The following is a 13,121-nucleotide window of genomic DNA, read 5'->3' on the forward strand; positions in this document are numbered from 1 at the left end:
GACACCCTGGATTACATCATCCATATCATGGGAAAAGGATTGGACTGCTAGGATCAGGAACCAGGTCATTATCAAGGATGTGATCATTGGTGAGGACAAGGATATAGATCTCAGGCTGAAGAGTCAGGTAAAACAGATCACAGTTGGTGCTGTCCTATCTCACAATAAACCCTACAGCCAGGCCTACTCTAGTAATTCCCAGCAAAAATATTGGAGTTGTAATAAGACCGGGTATTTTGAATGAGTGCCTTCAATAACTAGGGCCATCAGACACGGAGACCCCATCGCATGCATTTGCCTTTCCTTCTGACCAGACATTAAACTAATTGGGACTTTGACTGAGTGCCAGGTCAAGGCAAGGTTCATTCAGGAAGAGGCTCGTGTATAGCGATATGGATTTGCCTTGTAGTGAGCATCACATTTGGCAAGGTGGAAACATTGTGCCTAATTGTCACGACTGCAATTGTCAACCTTACTCACTTGTTTTCAGTGAGCACCTTGCTGAAGAGTGTGAAGTGATTAATGTTCTTCCTTCAACTGAATCTCTGCTTTGCAGGGATCAGATGTCCCCGGCCATGGCCAGAATAAGCTCTCCCTATCCGTCTTCAATCACACTTTGCATAGTCTAGAGTTTCTGGTAGTTCATGACCCAATAGATATCCCAAAGGAAGGACAAAAATTGAGACTACGTGGTGTCTAGTTCTTTTTTGTGCATTTGGACATTGTACTCATCTTCGACTTGACAATTAAGGAAACTGTTAACAGATGGGGCACTGTCATTGTATGCTTATAACATTTTATTCTGTGTCATAACCAACTGGGCGGGGTGGGGGGAGAGGGTTGGGGGTGGAAGTTTACTTGTTCATTACCTTATTAACTGCATATCTCACCTCATTAATGTACAGTGGGACCAAGAGGTGCAGTCTGAAAAACACACTGCACTTCATTCAACCAAATGGCCATGCCCTGGCAGTATTAGCTATGGGCACAGTCTGCACCTAGTCCAGAAGCTTGGCCATACAACCCTGTCACGGTAGGTGCAGCAAGATGGTCAGTCATCCATGTGGGACATTCACAGTCAGGGGATACGTCCGCCTCCAGTCCAGGGAGTGGACAACAGTTAGCCCTGTTCAGTCGTCGCAAACAGTCAGGAAAATTGCATATTGTCAGTCAGAGAGCTGCAAAGAAAATTCCGTCATACCCAGTCAATCATGTCTAGGGGCTGTTTGTCGAAGTCAGTCAGAGATCTAGGGTGAATGCAGCCCTGGGGGCTGATTGTTGAGGAGGGTGAAAGGCAAGGGTGAATTTGGGCTCAGAGGCTGGAACAGTTAGATTAGGAGAAAGTGAGGACTGCAGATGCTGGAAACCAGTGTTGAAAAGTGTGGTACTGGAAAAGCGCAGCAGGTCAGGCAGCATCCGAGGAGCAGGAGAATCGACGTTTTGGGCATAAGGCCTTCTTCAGGAATGAGGCTGGTGTGCCAAGCGGGCTGAGATAAAAGGTAGCGGGGGGGGAAATTTGGGGGAGGGGTGCTGGGAGTACGATAGGTGGAAGGAGGTTAGGGTGAGGGTGATAGGCCGGAGAGGGGGTGGGGGCGGAGAGGTCGGGAAGAAGATTGCAGGTCAAGAGGGCGGTGCTGAATCCGGGGTTGGGACTGAGATAAGGTGGTGTGAGGGGAAATGAGGAAGCTGGAGAAATCTACATTCATCCTGTGTGGTTGGAGGGTTCCTAGGCAGAAGATGAGGCGCTCTTCCTCCAGTGTTGTGTGGCCAGGGTCTGGTGATGGAGGAGGCCAAGGGCCTGCATGTCCTTGGCGGAGTGGGAGGGGGAGTTAAAGTGTTCAGCCACGGGGCGGTTGGGTTGGTTGGTGCGGGTGTCCCAGAGGTGTTCTCTGAAACGTTCCGCAAGTAGGCAGCCTGTCTCCCCAATGTAGAGGAGACCACATTGGGTACAGCGGATACAGTAAATGATGTGTGGATGTGCAGGTGAATTTGCGACGGATATAGAAGGATCCATTGGGACCTTGGAGGAAGGTGAGGGGGGGAGGTGTGGGAGCAAGTTTTGCATTTCTTGCGGTTGCAGGGGAACGCGCCGGGAGTGGAGGTTCAGTTGGTGGGGGGCGTGGACCTGACGAGGGAGTCGTGGAGGGAGTGGTCTCTCCGGAATGCTGATAGAGGTGGGAAGGGAAATATATCCTTGGTGGTGGGGTCTGTTTGGAGGTGGCGGAAATGACGGAGGATGATACGATGTATCCGGAGGTTGGTGGGGTGGAAGGTGAGGACCAGTGGGGTTCTGTCCTGGTGGCAATTGGAGGGGCGGGGTTCAAGGGCGGAAGTGCGGGAAGTGGAGGAGATGCGGTTGAGAGCATCGTCGACCACATCGGAGGGGAAATTGCGGTCTTTGAAGAAGGAGCCCATTTGGGTTGTTCGGTATTGGAATTGGTCCTCCTGGGAGCAGATGCGGCGGAGGCGAAGGAATTGGGAATATGAAATGGCATTTTTACAGGGGGCAGGGTGGGAGGAGTTGTAATCTAGGTCGCTGTGGGAGTCGGTCGGTTTGTAGTAAATGTCTGTATTGAGTCGGTCTCCCGAGATAGAAATGGAGAGATCTAGGAAGGGGAGGGAGGAGTCTGAGATGGTCCAGGTAAATTTGAGGTCGGGGTGGAAGGTGTTAGTAAAGTGGATGAACTGTTCAACCTCCTCGTGGGAGCATGAGGTAGCGCCAATACAATCATCGATGTAGCGGAGGAAAAGGTGGGGGATGGTGCCAGTGTAGCTGCGGATCCTGCTCCTCGGATGCTGCCTGGCCTGCTGTGCTTTTCCAGCACCACACTTTTCAATTCTGGAACAATTAGATGCAAAGTCTGAGATGGTTTTCCACGTGGGTGGAAATGGGCTATTGGAATACAGTAATGTACAATGGGGAAAGGTACCTGTGACCAGATGGAGCCAGTACTGACTATGTCCATCGTGAGCTGCATTCCCTGGGAAATGGCTGGGACAATGCCCAGGGTTGAGGGAGTCATTGTCTCTTTGAGGGGTTAACGTGTGGGATCTAAGGTTGCTGGATGCTCGGACATTGAAGAGGCAAATACATAAAGCTTGCATTTGCAAAGTGTAAGCACACTTTATTTGTAATATTTTCATTCTATATTTGCAGTGCAAGCAGAGTGAATGTGCTGAGGGTTCAAATGCTGGTCAAAGGTGATTTGGATCATGCCATTGGTCCTTGCAAATGAAACATTGGCATCTCAATGATGGAGAAGTTACCAGAAATAACCATAAAAAGAGGTGAATGCTGAGGGAAAACGTGATCCTTAATATGTGAAACTTGGAAGGTTGATGTAAGAGGGAGAGACAATCACTCCGTTATCTGTCAAGTAAATATTCGGTTGGAATCCAGTGAATGCAGTAAATTTCATGGTTGATATAATAGTAAGAGATTCTGATTGCAGCAGGGACTGTCTTTTGATGAACATGTCGGTCACTCAACTGGCACAGTGCCTTCACCAAGTTGGTGCCCATGCTGGTGCTGAAGCTGAATGCATGATGGAGACTTAGCCATGATCCATGGGTGCAGCATGTTTCTCTCAGTATGGAGGAGCTTGGCCAGCCCTCTTTCACAGGGCACACTTCCACTAACTTATCTCAGTGCTATGATCCTACTTTTGCTGTTTGTATTCCCCAAATAGGCCATTTCCTACCAGGATCTTACATACAGCCACTTACAGTCGAAAGCAGAATTTTTTTCCGAAAATAAAAATGATCTTTCCATGCCTGCAACCTTAAATGAGTTGAAATACTATTTTTAAAATACATTTCATCACAACATATGTGACACATAACAACAAAACATGAGATATATCAATTTATTCTCATTCAACCCTTGCACAAGTGTTATACAATTTTTCATCTTCCCTTAAATCCTTAATTTATTTAATAGTTTTTTTCATTCTGAACCATGGCTCTGCAATGTAATTACCTTTACCAGAAATGTGAATAATCTTTGTGTTGAATAGTTGAATCAATAAGCTCTATCTGAGTAAATTCGTATTTTGAATTTTAAATTTCTCATCAAAAATATCTTTCCAAAATAAGAAATTCCGTTTGCTCCATTGGCTCAGTCTCTTATTTAGTCTTAGTCTCTTTAACGTTATTAAAAATAGCATCAATCTTGGATAATAACATTCAATATTTGTATCCAGATCTTCACTTGAAACAGAAAAAAATCAACTTCATTTGGTCCCAGAGTGAATTCCCCGGGTCAGTGTCTAAAATTATATTGAGTTAACCTGGCTGCAAGATGAATGTTCTCAGATTAGAGTCATTGAATTATTCCTGCGATTCTAACTCAAATAAATATTTGAGCATTCCTACTCCAATAAAGTCATCCTCAAGGCATGAGCTGAAAACATTTTCCCACACATTTGCTTTCAGGTCTGTTTTCTTACTTTCCATTGCAGTTGCTTGTTTTGTCACAGTTGCTTGACTAATGTCCACTTCTTCAGATCAGAGAGAAACCTGATTTCTTAAGGTAGTACATCAGATTTTGTGTCAAACATCAACACTTCACTTGAACATCTATTGTTCTGAATCATCGCACAGATTCAAAAATCTATTTTTGGAGGCTTACTTTCTAACTTGTTCTGAGCTGCAAATGTCTATTGTGTCTGAAGCAACAGCATTTAAACTTTCTGACCCATTTATTTCATACAAATTTGTCAGAATGTTTTGCTTGTTGAAATGAATATCGGTGTGTCAATCAGTGTGAGCAATTCAAATCTCCATTGCTTCTGGTTCCAGTTCTACTTTTGATGATTCGGATTGAATGCTTATTTCTTGCCTCTTATGTCCAATGCATTTCTTACTTTCTCCATTTTAATATAGCCCCTGTTCCTCTTCATCAGGCGCACTAGGGAATTTCTTTACTTCAAAGTCTCCATCAAGCATTCTGAGAAACATTGATACTCCCTCAGTATATTTACAGAGATCTCTATTAGATTCTAAAAGAGAATTTATAACAGGAGTCTTAACAACTAGTTTACATTTTCTAATTGTACCAGAGATGTTGGCATATCCTTAGTCTCCTCCTCATTGGGTAAAGTTGCCATTTACAGAGCACAATATGAGCAATCTGGACATAATGCTACTATGGAGACTGTTAAAGGATGTTTTATGATATAATATTCATTTAATTGCATATTGTTTCCTTATACTTCTTTGTTCTCCTGCACAATAGCAAATTTCCATCTTCCTGAGCATTATAATCAAAATTTAAATCTGATGATTTAGATCAATCTGCGTTCGGACACTGAACATTTGTTTCATATTGTTCTCAGTGAATAGACATTTGTCATCCTATTTTTGTGATAGGTTTGTGCATTCCACATTTCTTGATTAGGACTTCATTTTCAGTACTTTCATCTATTTTTTTCAAACAAAATATTAATTTCTTCAACACAAGTAGAGATTTCCCCTGAATTGACTAATACCTCCTCTGCATCCACCAAAATTTCATTCCAGAGTTCATTACTGAATTTTATGTTACATTCATTTTTGGGCAAAGATGTAATTAATCTCAAAAGGAATAGCTTCTGGAATTCAGACTGTCATATCCATAATTTTAAGTATGTACTGATGTCTTGCTTTCTTTTTTGGTAATGTTCTTACACAGTCAACTAACACTCAATTGAATGGTTCTTCAAAAACTGGTATGGGTATTAAAGGTGCCTGGTTGATTACCTGTTGAGATTTTCCTGTCAAATGACATATTGCAGTACATCCCTTTGAAGTCTTGGCCAGGCAAAATGCCTGTCCATCGATACTTGAATTGTTGTACTCCTACCTTTCCTGCCATTTCATATGCCACTTGCAATCTCACCTTACAACGTCGAGACGGAACCATTACATACTGAACAATTGTCCATTCCTCATTCAGCAATCTGCAAGAGTGTCTCGACTTCATCATCAGAACTCTGTTTAAAATGCAACAGTACTCCAGAACCTTTCAGCTTCAGCTACAATGTTGGTGTTAACTTAATTAGCTTTGGATTTCTTTTCTAAGCCTCAAATAATGGAAATGTGCAAATGCTTCCTTTTAAATTTCCCCATCTTCAAATATTGTTTCAGCTATTCAATCATCTACTTGTGGCAGTGTTTTGACTTCTGGTGATAAACTTTGTTTCGTCTTTGCTTTGGCCACTGCACATATGAAATAATACTTACACTCTGCAGACTACAGTCAGAGCCTGATTGCACGTGGTAGGAGCAGACAAAGAGGAAGACCTATTGTGGTAGGACACTCAATAGAATGGAATCCCTACAGTGTGGAAACGAGCCATTTGGCCCAACAAGTCCATACTGACCCTCCAAAGAGCATCTCACCCAGACCCACTCCCTCAACCTTGCATTTTCCATGGTCTTTCCACTAGGCTATATAATCCCAGATACTAGAGGCAAGTTTAGCATGACCAAACTGCATAATATGCACATCTTTGGACTGTGGGAGGAAACCCATGCAGACACAGGGAGAATGTGATAACTCCACACAGTCACCTGAGGTTGGATTTGAACCTGGGTCCCTGGTGCTGTGGAGCAGCAGTGCTAACCACTGTGCTGCCCTTAATTAGTGGCTGCAGACATGACTCCAGGATGGTGTATTGCTTCATTTAGGCGATGGTCAAGGATGTCACTGAATGGCAGCAGTGCATTCTGAAGGGGAGGGGAACAGTCAGAGGTCATGGTTCACATCACGTTACTGATGATCTAAGTAGAAAGAGAAGGGTGAGATATTGCTATAGGAATTTAGGCAGCTAGGCAGCAAATTGAAAAGTGGGGCTTCAAAGATCGTAATCTCAAGACTGCTCCCAGTGCCATCTGCTAGTGATTAAAGGTGGATTGGGTAGATAGATGAATGTGTGGCTGAAGAATTGGTGCAGGAGGCAGAACTTTAGTTTCCTGGATTTCTGAGTTCATTCTCAGGAAGATGGGACTTGTACAAGTCTATCAGGGTAATATGGGTTGAGCTGCATCTTTTGAAGAGAAAGCTGTTAGTTTTCCTCTTGATAGACACACTTTTTATCTTTAATCTGCCTTATTCAGCTCTCTTGAACTCATAGCGGTTTTAACCTCCAGACTCTTAATTAAAGATACAATTTGATCCACGCTGTTTTCCCATGATTCACTCTCATAAACTTTAATGAGTCACATCAGCTTTCTCCCCAACTTTATACATGCAACTCACAATGTCTAACAGTAATTTGTTTTTAAAACTGACAACACCTTCTTACATAGTTTCCTTGGTTTAAAGCAGTACCCTTTCCCATTTCTACTCCACAGTCTGAAAAAAAAGAGAACTTTACACTTGAATGTCAAACCACAGCCATAACTTTTCCAGAGAGATGTGTCGTACCTTGGGCACCATGTTACCGAGGAAGGCATCACTCCTAATACTGAGAAATTCTGAGCAGGAGAAGAATAGCCCTGAAAACAGGGAGGGACTGGCATGGGTCCAGCTGACCACTGTAGGAGATTTGTGTAAGACTATGCACAATTGGCTACTTCACTCCACAATTTGCTGAGAAAAAAAGAAAATGCTGAAAGAGTGAGTGGGAAAGGATGTACAAGTCACATTACATCACAGAACATCATAGGAAGTTAGACCCTAGTATGTGAAGGCTTCTGTCATACCCCAAGTAGAAACTTATCTTATTACCTGTCCTTCGTTACCCAAATTTCCAACTCCTTTTCATATTAGAAACCAAGTTCCAGTTTCCTTGTCCCAGGAACGGTGCTCCACAGGTTCAAGGACAGAAATCAATGGTTATCATTTGCCAGCTGGAGCCTTAAATCAAATGAGAGAAATATGGAGAATGATCCATGTGAAACTTGAACTTCTAGCAATGAGTTGGACTATTTACCAAAAGTTTGGATTCTGTTCAGTGTGCAATTTGAATGTTTACAGACAACAATCCATTCCAACTACTTTCAAACCCACTAAGCTGGGAATGACAAAGATCCAATGGGCCACCAAGTGTGCTCAGTTTCAATGTGGAATCAGGAATGAAAGGCTTATTTCCGAAATGTCGACTGTCCTGCTCCTCGTATGTTGCTGACCTGCTGTGGTTTTCCAGTGCCACACGTTTTGACTCTGATCTACAGTCCTCACTTTCTCCTTTGTGCTCAGTTTCAATTCCAGATGTGGTACAGGGTGGGCAACAGTTATGCAAATGCTGATGCTCTTAATCAGAGGACTCAACTGTAGAAGGATTGCACCCCTGTCAAGTTACAGGGTGCTATGGCCAACACAGTGACTAAGCGTCAATTCAAAGGCAGTGTTCTGACCAGAATGCCCATGGACATTCAAGCTAAGATACTGTGGATAATCACTGATGCACTTGTGAGTTCGATCCAAACCAAGTCCAGACCACTGGAGTAAGGTATGATTTCACCTTTGCTGTCTATCTTGAAAGAGAATGTCAGGCAGCTTCAGCTGATTTATATGGTCATCAGTAGACTGTCACATTACTGGAAGATCGAACGTCCACCAACCAAGTGCCAGCTGATGTGGGATTTTACACAGGCATGAAAACTGTTGAGGTGCGAGGTGAGTAACAAGGAAGTGGATCAAATCCTCCATTAGTTAGTTCATGACAAGGAAAGAGAGATGAAACAACGCATCCTTCCTAACAAACACAAGTGTCAAGTGTTGTTAGCAACACTAGATAAGCAGGACACCAAACAGTGAAAGAAGTGTCTGTCCTGACCAGAGAGAGATGTTACTGCTTTGAGATGGATGTGATGCTGAAGGCCACTATTTGAATGGAGAGAGATGTACTTTGGCCAAAGCAGGCAAGTGATTTCACTTCAGCATGGGGTCCCTGGGCTCTCTTCTGGAGGTTCCTGCAATGGATTTTTTGGTCCTTGACAAGAATAGTAACAGGATTGAGAATATTCTCATACTCACAGATGTCTTCACCAAGTTCATGCAGGAAATTCCCACATATGACCAAAAAGCCTGAACAATTACTGAAGAACGACTAGTGACTTGTGTTCCATATCAGATTCACATTGATCAGGGGTTCAACTTTGAGACCAAGACTCTACAAGAGCTTTGGAGGGTCTAGGGCATTGCCAGAAGCCACACAATTCTCCTATCATCCAGAAGATAATGAGCAGTGTGAATTATTAAACCATACTCTGCATGTCCATCTGTCTCCTTGGAGTAAACAGATGTTTCCTAAGAGCATTCCGCAGCTGGTTTATGCCAATAATTTCATTCTACTCATCCATAGGCTACTCTCCCTTCCATCTTTTCTTTGGACAAGAGTAAATCCTACTTGTAGACCAACTCCTTGGGCTTACCACATATTCTGATGGATTTGGCAGGGCAATGAACAGATAGAAAAAACATCAAGCATCTAACCCAATCATTCAATATAGTATTCAAGAGGACTAAGAGAGAACTGCTGAAAAGAAAAATGATTGCAAGGCTGATAAAGCTGACCTTCCAATTGGTCCAGAGTAGTCATTCAGGGGTCAGAATAAGATGTAAGGTGTCTTGCAAACTGTACCTCACAGAGTCAGAACAGAGCTGGACACAGGTCACCATTCGTATGCGGTTGAACTGATAGCTGGAGGGCCGCCTCAGAAAATTGTTCACAGAGGGGAGTTACTTGAGTGCAGAGGTCTGCTGGATGAAATGGAGGCAAACAATTCACAGTAATATTGTGGAACCTGAAGTGTCGGTGTTTAACGGCTTAAATGAAGTGGAGTGAGAGAGCAATAAGGAATGCTAGAGTTGACCTGTATGCTGTAAATCTAGGGATGTATCTAATAGGGGAGGGTCTACTCCAAACCTGGAAAATGACACAGGAAGCTTAAATTAAATAAATACATTGTCAATTATATGGCTTCAGATGACCTGACCAACCCAGATCCCAATGTAGCTGATCTGCCACTGGATTTCTTAGAACATACCCAAACAGATATGATCAGAGAAGATTCTCCCTGGAGCAAATTCTGAATTTCACTCAACCCTCTCTATTTACTCAGATCTGCAAAGTGAGAAGAGAATACTACCAATATGTACCCAAACTTTCTAACAATCTCAGCGTAATTGGTCTTTCGTATTGCACAACGGTATATAAAACAGTCACTGTTACAAGTGCAGAATGGCACACCTCAAGAGCTCTCCAGCAGCAGGTAGCAATGGTTTTGGATGGTACTGAATTGGGCAACTGGAGATGGGATGTGTTAATATCTGAGGAGTCAGGAACAGTGTTCAATATTGCGCAATGCCTTCCTCTCTCTGATCTTATGGTAGAGGTCAGGTTGTTGTTGAAGCAGTTAAAGATAATTGGGTCTGCACCCTACCCTAAACAATGCTGGCTTTGATGTTCTGTGCCTGAAAATGATTCACCTCCCATGACCACAACCATTTTCCTTTTTGAAAGGTGTGGTTCCCACCTGCACTGCGACTTCACCTGATTTCAATTGACTCTGTGCTGTATTCAAATAAATGCAATCACGGGTAGTTCCTCTGAATCTCCTCTTTTAGTCTAATTATTTTGCCCATGTTTGCATCAAGACTGTAATGGGGGCAATAGCTGAGTGGTTTGAGAAAATATAAATTTAGCATCAGTGAGCAGATTATGGGCGGCACGGTGGCACAGTGGTTAGCATTGCTGCCTCACAGCGCCAGAGATCCGGGTTCAATTCCCGCCTCAGGCGACTGACTGTGTGGAGTTTGCACATTCTCCCCGTCTCTGCGTGGGTTTCCTCCGCGTGCTCCGGTTTCCTCCCACAGTTCAAAGATGTGCAGGTCAGGTGAATTGGCCATGCTAAATTGTCCGTAGTGTTAGGTAAGGGGTAAATGTAGGGGTATGGGTGGTTTGCGCTTCGGTGGGTCGGTGTGGACTTGTTGGGCCGAAGGACCTGTTTCCACACTGTAAAGTAATCTAATCTAATCTAATCTAATTATTGTTGAGTAAGTGCTGTTTGATTATGCTTTCAATGACACACCCATGCTGATGTTTAACAGTAGACTGATATGGTGGTAATTGGCCAGGATGGATTTGTCTTGCCTTTTGTGCACATGACATTTGTGGGCAACTTTTCACATTGTCAGGTAGATGCCAGTGCTGTAGCTGTGCTGGATCAGCCTGTTTAGAGGTGCCATTTTGATGCAATCAATGAGTATGCCACAATACTGTTGATTTATACATTGCAGTTGGTTCCCTCACCACTTGCTGCAGACCCAGTGTACCAGCTATGCCCTTTAGGACTTGGCAATCTCAATCTATTGTGGCACAACTGAAACACTCTTAATGATGTACATTGAAGTCCCCTGCCCAAAGTTCATTATGTGCCCTTGACAGCCTCAGTAAGTTCCCAGTGTGATTTTCAATATGGAGCACTGCGAAGGGGAGCAGTAAGTGTGTAATGATTGGAAGGAAGGCTCAGTGGATCTCATTAAGTATGAGATCCCTGATTTGGGTTGTTAACCTGGAGCCAATCAGAGAGCTCTGGCTGACCGATATCAACAGGAATCTCAGAGTGTCCTCACTCCAGAGATTGGCATTGGCCTAGCTGGTCAGAGTTCATGTTCCGTGCTCATGGAAATAAAGGGTACTCGACTCTGTGTAATTATTTCAAGATGGTAATAGGCAGGAGGTGTCCTTGCCCATGTTTGACTTGATGCCATAAGACTTCATGGGGTCTGGAGTCAATGTTGAAGACTGCCAGGATAACTTCCTTACATTTCTAGACAACTGAGCTGCCTCGCTGCTGGGTCTGAAAATATGTTGCTGGAAAAGCGCAGCAGGTCAGGCAGCATCCAGGGAACAGGAGAATCGACGTTTCGGGCATAAGCCCTTCTTTGCCCGAAACGTCGATTCTCCTGTTCCCTGGATGCTGCCTGACCTGCTGCGCTTTTCCAGCAGCACATTTTCAGCTCTGATCTCCAGCATCTGCAGTCCTCACTTTCTCCTCTCTGCTGGGTCTGTCCTGCCAATGGGACTAAACATACATAAGCTTGATAATGATGGTGTCTGCAACATTGTCTGTGAACTATGATTTTATGAGAATGACTGTGTCAGTATGTTGCTCGATTAGTCTATGAGACAGCTTTCCTAATTTGGTACTCACTCTCAGATATTAGTAAGGAAGACAAGACTATGTGTGCTGATTTTGGTACCTTGGTCAATTCTGAGTGGTCTGTCTCTTTCATTTCTTTCATCAGACATTGTAGTAATTGGATACAGCTGAGTGGCTTGTTAAAACATTTCAAAAGGCATTGTGCGGAGTCACACATACACAAGAACTCAATGGAGTGCAATCCCATACACTGACTCAATGTTATTGTAACACTGCACATTATGTTCTACCTTGCTGTAACCAGATATCATGGACAAACACCATATTTGCAGGCTCATAAATGCAGGGCTAACAGCTTGATCTTAGATTAACAGAGCAATGGTAGTATCCTGCTTAAATGTTCCAAGGTAGGATGGAGTAGGAGGCCTTTATAACCTCAGGTTATACACTCGAAGACAGTGATGATGTCATGACCACATCTGTTGAAGGTGTACTGACAAACTGACCATAACACAAGGGTAATACTGAGTGATTGTAAATACACTAATCTGAGAGATGTTAGAAAATCTATTGGAGAAAGTAATTCAGGACTCAGCCTTCCCACCAAGCATCACCTCTACCTGCTCAAAGCTGATGCTAATTGCACCGCCTCAGACAACAGACATAAAAGGGAATTATGAAATATTACTGCTCTCAAAGTGTGGATATTTGAATTCATTTTCAGGATAACCCATTCCAAGTTAATAGCTCTGATCCTTCATCTTACATTTGATCCTTTCAAGGCAATTTGCTGCTGTTGACTTCAGATCACATCATGCAGAGAAACATTGAGAAAGGTATTGTTAAGAAAATACTTAATATTCTTAACATTTATTGAATATATTCTTTGTTAAATAATCACAACAACCTTGATTTATTGTCTGATTCATTAATTGCTGGTTTTAACTATGTGGTATAACTTATATCCCTGAAAGCATTGGTGAAGCACAGTCCCTCAGAACCCTTTGGTGATTCATGCACTAATGACG

This window comes from Chiloscyllium plagiosum, unplaced genomic scaffold, assembly GCF_037043375.1.
Source record: "Chiloscyllium plagiosum isolate Xiang-an unplaced genomic scaffold, Cpla_swu_hap1 HiC_scaffold_15, whole genome shotgun sequence".
Taxonomy (NCBI): Eukaryota; Metazoa; Chordata; class Chondrichthyes; order Orectolobiformes; family Hemiscylliidae; genus Chiloscyllium; species Chiloscyllium plagiosum.